This window comes from Sminthopsis crassicaudata, chromosome 3 (assembly GCF_048593235.1).
Source record: "Sminthopsis crassicaudata isolate SCR6 chromosome 3, ASM4859323v1, whole genome shotgun sequence".
NCBI lineage: Eukaryota > Metazoa > Chordata > Mammalia > Dasyuromorphia > Dasyuridae > Sminthopsis > Sminthopsis crassicaudata.
Window position 1 is genome coordinate 503145604 of NC_133619.1, and position 10832 is coordinate 503156435.

The following is a 10832-nucleotide window of genomic DNA, read 5'->3' on the forward strand; positions in this document are numbered from 1 at the left end:
TAGAATTTCAGAAAAGTTAGCTCTGACAGACCTCTGGAAAAAATGAACTGGAATAAAAAAGAACATATCCTTCTTTTTTCAACAAAGCACCATGGAAATATAGATTAAAATTATTCAGAAATTAAGCAATTTGATCCTTATGATTAAGTGGATCAAAGGACAAATCAGAGAAACAATAATTTCATTAAAGAGTATAACAACAATGAGAGACCATTGGGATGCAGCCAAAATAGGAGTTAGGGAAAATTTAATTCTTCAAAGTGCCAACAAATTTAATAGAGCTAAAAAAATAATAACAAAATTCATCTGAAAGAAGGAAAGGTAAAGGCTATCAGGTAATTAATGAAAACATGCAAAAAAATCATTTGTCCTATTTTGGGTACAATTTCTTGAACTAAAAAACTCGTGGGTGACAACTGAAATTAAAAAAATGCTTCTCTACCCTTAATATTCTCTGATTCATGTTGTGAAACCTTAGAAATTTAAGTTTTAGTTGCAGCTATCATTGTCCCATGAGGGGTTACCCATGAAAATTACATTTCTATATATCTTTTTTAAATTATAAGACTCATCTCTTTAAAAATAAGAAGCAGATCAATTCCATAGTTGAATTTCACAGGTATTCTACTAATTTGAAATGCAAGCCAGAGTTGTAAGAGAAGGGCAAATGTCGAAAGAAAAATGCACCTCACCCTAGTTTAAAATATGTTCCCAAAGCATCTCTGGATTGAGTTTAAAGTTAATTATATGTGAGACATGTATGTGGTTTGTACAAAGATTTCTCAATTTCCTTTTTTCCTTTCTACATTCCTTTCCCTATCACTATTATCCCTATCCTTGTTTCTCCTCAGAATTTCTATTTTCCTTAAGCTAATTATTCTGATATTGCTCTTTACAATAAAATGTTCTTTTTTTATTACTTTCTTCAAGGCAATTTTTACATCCTTATTTCTCAGACTGTAGATGAGGGGATTTAACATGGGTACAACAATAGTGTAAAACACAGAGGACACTTTCCCCTGATCCATGGAACTGGCTGAAGCTGGCTGCAGGTACATGAATGCCGCAGAGCCAAAAAAGACACCAACTGCTGCAATATGGGAACTGCAGGTACTGAAGGCTTTTAATCTGCCTTCAGTAGATGGAATTTTTAAAATGCTATCAATGATGAAAACATAAGAGGAAATAATGATTAATGTTGGGAAAATGATATTAAATATGCTGAAGGCCAGAAGCACCACTTCATTGATATAGATACTAGAGCAAGAGAGCTTCAAGATTGAAAGAAATTCACAGAAGTAATTGTTGATGGCATTTTCTTTATAGAAGAATGCTCTAAACAAGCATCTAGTATCAACTGTGGCCTCAATTAGGCCAATGCATAGACCCAACTCACCAACCATGAACACAATAAGACATCATAAGACTGTAACGAAGGGGATAGCATATGGCGATATAGTGGTCATATGCCATGACAGCCAACATGAAACATTCAGAAATTGCAACAAAGGCAAAAACACAGAATTGGGTAATGCATGAAGGATAGGAGATAATATTTTTCTCTGACACAAAGTTCACCAGCATTTTGGGTATGATGACAGTTGATTGACAGAGATCAATGAAGGACAAACAGCACAGGAAATAGGGAGTGTGAAGATGAGAACTGAGTCTAATCAATATGATCATGCCCAGGTTCCCCACTCTAGTGACCACATAAATCCCTAGGAACAAGAATAAGAGAGGTAGTTGGAGCTCTGGCTGGTCTGTCAGCCCTGTGAGAATGAACTCAGTGACTAGTGAATAATTTCTTTTCTCCATTACTTTTGATTGTAGAGCAGGAGGAGGCAAGAATCTGTAAACATGAAGGATAAACAAAAACAAGAATAAAGTGGATGTCCTTGTTAAGTTTCAAAACTGATCTCAGACATAATAAAATCATGTATAATCCTGTAATCTTTTTGCATAATTCCATTTTCCTACAAATGGTTTTTGACCATTAATTTTCAGTTACATAATGCATGTATACCAGCTTGTTTGAAAGTAATATCTGACCACTTCATATAATATAATTATTTTTATTCTTATAACCATTCATCGTTTCAAAGTTCTTTACTCATAATCAATAGCGCATTTGCAAAAATCTGAGATGTTATTGAAGTTCTATTTCTTATTACTGATAAGAATAAAAGATAGAACCTAAAGATTATTTTCACTTGATGATTCTCATTTACAGTAGTTTTATCTTGAATTTTAAATAATATTTTTAAAAATTATTAAACTAATTGAAAAAATATTTTTGTGAAAAAGCTTTGGAGGCAAGAAATTCAATAAGTATATCACCCAAGGTCTAATATTGGTGCAATTCAGGTAAAGGTATAATTCTTTCATCTCTTCAATATTTCAATCAGAAAGAATGAAGTGACATGAATTGCTCAGAATTGCAATTTGGTGCCCTCACAAAGAATTATCTTAATTTTTGAAAAACCATCTTGAAAGGTAGTATCCAGTAGAGTACATTGTGAATTCTTGTTTGATTTGTTGTTGTTAAATAACTTGGGTGGAAGCATGGATAATATGCTTATCAAATTCAAATACTGTACAAAGCTTAGCAAAATGAGTAACTGAGTTACTGTAAATTTGCAATTGACCCTAAATAAGATCTAAAAATATCATCCCAGTTTAAGAATTGGGATCAATTTTTTTATGATGAAATTTAATACAGACAGAAATGTAAAATTGTGAACAGCAGTTAAAATGTGTTTCATTTGTTCAAAAAGTATAAAGATATGTTTAAGAGTCATTTTGTTTGGCAAAGATCAGGGTTTTTATTTGACAGCATATTAAATATAACTAAGATGTATAATGTGGCAATCAGAAAAAAAATATTATAATTTTGGTCTGCATGAAGATAGTCTTAATTTCCAGTATTCATTAATATTAGTAGAGTTTGTCTTGAAGCATCTGAAGACTTTTATGACTATTTATAAGATAATCCAGATCTCATTAATAATACACAGACAGATGCTTCTATTTTAGCTCTGTTGATCTATCACATTCCACATTGGTCAAACCATTCATAGAACATTTTATCCTATTCTGCTTGCCATGGTTTACAATGGACATTTACAAGTTGGAAAACATTCAGAAAAGGTCAATGAGAGTCATGAATGAAATGAAAACCTTATAAGGATCATTTTAATTACTTCTGAAATTTTTGTCTGGAGAGAGGAAGAATCAAATGAACACAATAATTATTTCCAAGTATTCCAAGGGCTCTCATGCTGAAAAGTGATTAGATTTGTTCAGTTTGTCTCAAAGTACAGAAAAAGAACAATATTTAAAGTAACAAAGAGGCAAATTTATATTTAATGTAAAGATAAAAATCTTGACACAACCCAAAGTGAGACAGGTTGCCTTGACAGTAGTAGCGACCCTCTCATATCATATCTTCAAATAGAAGTAGGGTGATTCCAACTGGTGTATGGGTATTGTGGAAAATTGTAGAGTATGGCTTGCACTAGATGGAAAGTCTCTTCTAACTCTAAAATACAGTTGTATTTTATCATGCCTCCAAAATCTATTTTTAAAACTATCACTTCCTAATCTTTAACCCCATACTATTATAAGTGATTCATAGAAGAGAATTTTGTAAAGTCCTAAAGTGCTTTTTTTAGAAGAAAAATTTAATCAGCTACTTACCTTCTAGCATTGAATATCAGAGCCTCTTTATCCTGAAAAGCATATTCATTCCAAGTCAATGTCTTGTATAAAAATTAATATAGTGTAGATGTAGAGACTTCTAATCCTTTTTTTTTTTTTGAGGCTGGGGTTAAGTGACTTGCCCAGGGTCACACAGCTAGGAAGTGTTAAGTGTCTGAGATCAGATTTGAACTCTGGTCCTCCTGAATTCAAGGCTGGTGCTCTATCCACTGTGCCATCTAGCTGCCCCCGACTTCTAACCTTTTTTAATGTGCATGGGGATTAGGACACAAACAATCTCCAAAATGCTTTGGGAATTAATTAAATTTGTGGATGTTTATTTAGAATTGTGCCTTTATCCAGAGTATCTTATTTAGCTATAGAGAAATAGTGTTCATCAGTGTCAACAGAACCCCTGATGATGTATATTAAGATTTTCATGACTGTTTATAAGATCTCTGTTGCCTCATTAGTAATCTAGAGAGACTTCCAAAGAGTCTCATTAGGGATTTCCCTTTTCTGGGGAAATGTCATTATTATTTTCCTTGACCTCTTGATTCTTTCAATTTCATTCACACTCTATGTATACACTCCTAGATCATATCTAGAATTTTTGTCATCTGGAAAAAAACTTATTTAAATTGATATTTGGAAGTCTTAGAGAAGTTGAAATATAGTTGAAGCAGCCTGAATTCATAGATCATGATAGTTGAAATTGGGTATCTGAGAGGCCTGAATGTTCATGAGAGGAAGAAGAAAGGGTACAAGAAATGTGAAAATCAGATGTTGAACTTATTGGGAAAGAGATATATTGAACTAAAGTTATCTAATTGATAATTATAAGGATCTCAAGAAGAAAGTGGCTGAGTGACAGGGATAGATTAAATACATAAATGTGGCAAGGCCAAGTAAAACCGCTTCCTTTCTTGATCCTGTATGTGAGAAGGTGAGAAAGCACTTAAAGATTTGAAAAGGATATCCAAAAAAGATTATTTCTGCATGAAAATGCAAAGTGGTAAATTCTGTTAGCTTAGGGCTTGGTTAACAGTGACTAGAAACATTTCCTTACTATTTTTCTGTCCGATAAATATATTTATTGATCTTGGTATCAAGTTCGTTATTCTTCTGTTCAAGCAGTCCCTTAGGAGGACTTTGTTCCTGCAAATGTGTAGTGGTAGAGAGCTGTGGATGTCAAGGTTCCCTGGTGTGCCCTGGCATATGCATCACTATTTTTTTCTAAGCAAATGAGTAAAAAAGGCTGAGTAGCCAATTTTGCAATCAAAGATAAAAAAGTGTTTGTTTCCTACATGTCAGAATCTGGGATAAAACTCTGATGTCTGTATGCTAGTATTCATTTGGGCATTCTTGTCTATTTCTGCCTAGATAGAAGATTATTAAACAAAAAAAAATTAGAGAAAGTGTCTTATAAGACTTTAGCAGAGACAAAAATTACAAATTATGAAAATATTATTATAACCATAGCACCAAAATAACAATAGTTTGCATTGTAATGATGAGAATTAATAGTGATACTATTACATCATTTTATATTATATTTTATTTATATTCCTCATGTTTGGAACTGTTGAAGAAAAGACCAAATCATCAATTGTTGGGAATTTTATAGAAAGAATTTATTTTTTACTAATTTGTGATGTAATAAATTTGTGTAGCTATACTTTCAGAGTTCTGCCCAACCTACTGAGAATGTACTTTATGGGTTAATATTCTTTAAGACTTCATAATCTATTTGGCCATTTGTTCTCACAGCTCTAAGCTACAAATTGAGAAATGATGAATCCAATGGGAGGATACGTAAGGATTAACACTGTATTGGAATATATATATTATTCAGAAGTTCTTGAGGTTAGGCAGATGCACCAAGAACTTGAGTGGTGAAAGTACATAGATTTCTAGGATGATTCATATTGCTTCCATTTTCAGAATAATTGATGTCTTTGGTTGATTTTATCAATTAAGTTGCTTTCTCCATTGAGCATTAGTTTGGATTCCTTTTCTGCTATGTTTTTTTTTTTTTTTTTTTTTTTTTTTTGGCTACTGTGATCTCTGCTGGACATCTCTACCTTGCCGAATTCTTCTTTGAATTTTTTTTTTGTATTTCCACGGAATTGTTTTACTTCTATTATCTTTATTGCTGCTCTCTGTTACCATTCTATGAATTGCAGTAGCTAGACAGCCTATCCCTTGTAGCAAAAGTTCGGTTTTGTATTCTAGGGTTATTTATAGGCACTCACACACAGACAACTAGCATAAGTCAGCAGTACTTTGGTCCCAAATACTCTTATTTAAAATCCTTTCCTCCCAATTCCACCTTTGTGATCTTTTCATGTAAATGTTGTCTGATTTGTTATTTGAAATTCATTCTAAATTCTGTAATATGCATAAGTCACTAGACAGAGCCTTATTTAAATGATCCTAGGAACTTTACTTAATAAAACTGCAAGGAAAGTAGATTAAAGAAGGATGAAGAGTCTGCTTTTTAGTCCTTCATACTTCTTTTGATTCCTAAGAAAATCCATCCAATAATTTTGGGTTTTACTCAAAAAATAATTTTGAGTAAAACTCAAAAATGTTGAATAGAGTTGGTGGAGAATGCAACTTTTGTTCTACTTCTAATAGCTCCAAACCACTATCTTCCTTATATCTTTGTTTCACATTCAGTGAAATAGGATATTTTTCATAGATTCATCAGATTTAGAAATAGAAGAGATTTTAGAGAACATTCAGTTCAACCCCATCACTTTACAGATGCAGAAACTGAAACCTCCCAAATCAGTCTTTTGCTAAAGGTTAATGTTCAGAGCCCACTCTATCTGTACTCCATCTATTGTCCACATATCAGCTTGAATGGCAACTGTTTTAATGTATCTATTATGAAACTTTGGCCATAATTTTGACTCTTCTTTCATGGAACAAAATCCCAGAGCTATTGTTGGAAAAGAGGCCTGTTCCTATGGCTGCTGTTACTATGGGATACAGCCAGAGTATTTTAGACACATCTTTGAATGCAAGAGTTATTTTTCCTTTGTCACGTTATTCTCCGTGGATAATATATAGCATCTTACATTCAAAAATATGCAAATAAATTTTAATAGATTTTATTGAATCGGGTCTTTTTATTCCTAACTTTCTCTGTCTTCCTCTTTGTGTCTATTTTCTATTTCTCTTCTTTCCAACCTACTTCCATGTTTCCCATGAACTTGGATGAGGACAGGAATTATCCATCTTTCTATATTCTGAGAGCAATGAGAACAAAAAAGTATCTCTCTCAGTACCTAACATATTCATGCCCCCTGAGAAAATGGTAAAGAGACAGAGTTTGGCTTTGGAGGTGGGGGAGCAGTTCTTCCTTTCTTTTCAGGACTCCTATTTTGTATCCCATTTTAGCAGGTTGTTGCTTTAAGTTAGTTGTTATAATAAGAGCAGAAATTAGAAAGAACTTATAAATTCATCCCCATAAAAATGTTAGTTTACAGACTCCTGACATATTTTCACTTTCTAGGTATTTGCATTATTTTAGTAAAGGGCTTTTGATGGGTAATGAAGAAAATTCAGACTTTTGTGAAGATTAGTCTAGGTGATGAGATTTTAAAATCAACACTTTGGAGAAACACTTAAGAAAGGTGGATTCAAGGGGAAAACTCTCTTTTATTCAGGAAAAAAATTGATCCCAGGAAAACCAAAAAGGTATGGATTAAAGTTCTAGGTTTGTGAGTTTGCTTTTATAGCTGAGACATTAAGAGAAAAAAACAAAAATTCAATAGGTCTCACTTTAAAAGTATAGATATTCCACTCAAATATATGAAATCATTTTGAATCACTACAAAACTATCTTCTGTTTCTCCTTTGAGCATAGCATTGTAAACATCATTCTTATTTATAATGTTCATTCTCCCAGGTACCCCTCATATCATACCAGGAAAAAAATGTCTACTCTGTTTTCTTTAATAATTTAGATTGTGAGTGATTAGATAATAGAAATTAAAAAAATATTTAACTGGAAGCTGAGCCAAGGAAGCAGAGTAAAAGCAGGGACTTGCCTGTGCTCTTCCCCAGTTCCCTCCAAATACCCTGAAATAATAACTAACTCTAACTTATATGAACTGATGCTAAGTGAAATGAGCAGAACCAGGAGATCATTATAATGGCAACAACAAAACTATATGATGATCAATTCTGATTGACATGGCTCTCTTCAACAGTGAAATGATTCAAACCAGTCCCAATTGTTCAGTGATGAAGAGAACCATCTACACCCAGAGAGGTCTATGTGAACTGAGTGTGGACCACAATATAACATTTTCACTCTTTTTGTTGCTGTTAGACACATTCTCATTATACACATCAACAACAAATACTATATGAGGATCAATTCTGATTTAAGTGGCTATTTTCAATAATGAGTGGTTCCAAATAAGTTCCAATTGATCAGTAATGAACAGAATCAGCTACACCCAGTGAAAGAACACTGGGAAATGAGTGTGGACCATAATATAGCATTTATACTTTTTCTGTTATTGTTTGCTTGCATTTTTGTTTTTCTTCCCAGTTATTTTTACCTTCTTTTTAAATCCGATTTTTCTTGTGTAGCAAGACAACTATATAAATATGGATGCATCTATTGTATTTAACATATATTTTAACATATTTAACATGTATGGGACTACCTGCCATCTAGGGGAGGGGGTAGAGGGAAGGAGGGGAAAAGTTGGAACATAAGTTTTTGCAAGGATCAATGTTGAAAAGTTACCCATTAATATGTTTTGTAAATAAAAAGCTATAATAAAAATTAGAATTAAGCAAATGGAAGTAATAGCTTTGTGATTAATCAAGAAACAATAAAACAAAACCAAAAGAGTGAAAAAATAGAGTACAATATGAAATACCCAAATGGAAAAGCAACTAACCTGGAAAATAGATATATGAATAGACTTTAAAAATTATTGGACTACCTGAAATTCATGATCCAAAAAAGAACCTACACATCATTTTTCAAGAACTTGTCAAGGAAAATTGCTCTGATATTTTACAACTATAGAATAAAATAGAAATTGAAAGAAACTACTGGTCACCTCCTGAAAATTATCCCAAAACAAAACTCCCAGGAATATAATCTTCTAGGAATAGCCATATTCTGTAGTTCACAGGTAAATGAGAAAGAGTAGGAGAGGAAGGGGATAAGAGAAGTGTGTGTGTGTGTGTGTGTGTGTGTGTGTGTAACGAGCTGTCGTCTCTAGAAGCTGCCGGATCACTCTCTGGGAAGAGATCTGCTGTGTCCCTTCCGCAGGGAGCCCCGTCAAGCCTGATGCAATGCAGAGTCTTCTCCTTGAATCCTGGCTCTGAATCTCCTCCAGCTCTTATCCTTCTCCAGGCAGACTCACTTTCCAGGCCCACTGTTCTCTCTTTTATTCTCCCAGAGAATGGGCGTGGGATAATGCAAGGGCTTCTGGGAAGAACCACCTCAGCCAATGAGCCTGCTCCTTCCATCAAGTCAACATGAGTTCTCACCTTGTAATTGTCCAACCTGAATTCTCACCTTGTGTCACTATCCAGACAACCCGAGTTCTCACTTAGTAATCCTAACATGTGTGTGTGTGTGTGTGTGCACACGTGAGTGTGTGTGATAGAAAAAAAGACATATTGAAGGAGGGAGTAGTCAGAAGCAAACCAGTTTTGAGGAAGGAAGGGTGAAAGAAAAGAGAATAGAATAAATGGGGAGGAAATCAGATAGAACTACAGTTAGCAATAGTAATTGTAAACAAATTTTTGAAGCAAGTTTTTCTCTGATAAAATCCTCATTTCTCAAACATAGTCAAATTTATAAACTGAGAGAATTGAGTCAAATTTATAAAAAATAAAAACCATTCCCCAATTGATAATCAAAAGATATTAAATTTTCAGATGAAGTAATCAAAGCTATCTATAAGGATATGAAAAAAAATCCATTACTCATTATTGATTGGAGAAATGCAAATTAAAACAATTTTGAGATGTTTCCTCATACCTATTAAATTGGCTAATATAACAGAAAAGGAAAATGACAAATGGCGGGGATGTGGGAAAAATGTAATGCATTATTGATGGAGTTGTGTACTGATTCAACCATTCTGTAGAGCAATTTGGAACTATTCACAAAAAACTGTAAAACAACATATGCTTTTTGACCTAGCAATGCCACTATTAGTTCTGTATCCCAAAAGACATTGAAAACATAAAAGAAAAGTACCTATATGTATAAAAATATTTATATCAGTTACTATCTGGCGACAAAGAACTGTAAATTAAAGGGATGCCTATCAATTGAGGAAATGCTAAACAAATTGTGGTATGTGATTATGGAATATTGTTGTCTATAAGAAATGATGAGCAAGATTCTTTCAGAACAACTTGGAATGATTTCCATATGTATATAAAGTGAAATAAATTATGTACAAAGTAACAGAAATACTATAAGATTATCATTTGTGAATAATTTAACTATTCTCAGCAACACAATGATCCTTCAAGACAGCTCTGAGAGTATTACGATGAAAAATTCTGCCCATAACTAGAGAAAGAACTGGTAGTGTGTGAATACAGATTAAAGCATACATTTTTAAACTTACTTTTCTTCGTGTTTTTTCTTTCACAACATGAATATTAAGTAAATGTTTTGTATGACTACATATGTATAAGCTATATCATACTGCTTACCTTTTCAGTGAGATGGGGTGAAGTGGACAGAGAAGATAGTTGGTATGGAAGAAGGGAGGGAATCTGGAACTCAAAGTTTTCAAAAATGTTAAAAATTGTCAAAAGATCTGGGGCAAATAAGACATTAAATACATTTAATTTTTTAAAAATGACAATATCAAAGGAAAAAGTGGAAGAAGAACAAGAAACCGAATTCATTTATCTGGTTGATGTGTGCTTATTGACAGGTTGTATGATTTTAATTCCTTTGTAGAATATAAGACATTTGAGGGTGGATACTGCTTTTTTTTGGTCTTTTTTAGTTTGAGTAGCTAGTATGGTGCCTTCCACATAGTAGAAACTAAATACACATTTGTTGAATGAGAAAAACTAACTACACAAAGATTTCAGGAAGAAAACAATAACAAACCAAGATTAGA

The 10832-nt window shown here is 33.1% G+C and overlaps 1 pseudogene; it reads right to left on the reverse strand.

Annotated features, from left to right (window-relative positions):
- Positions 1-782: 782 nt before the first annotated feature.
- LOC141562259 (olfactory receptor 8G17-like) lies at positions 783-1818 on the reverse strand (annotated as a pseudogene).
- Positions 1819-10832: the final 9014 nt, after the last annotated feature.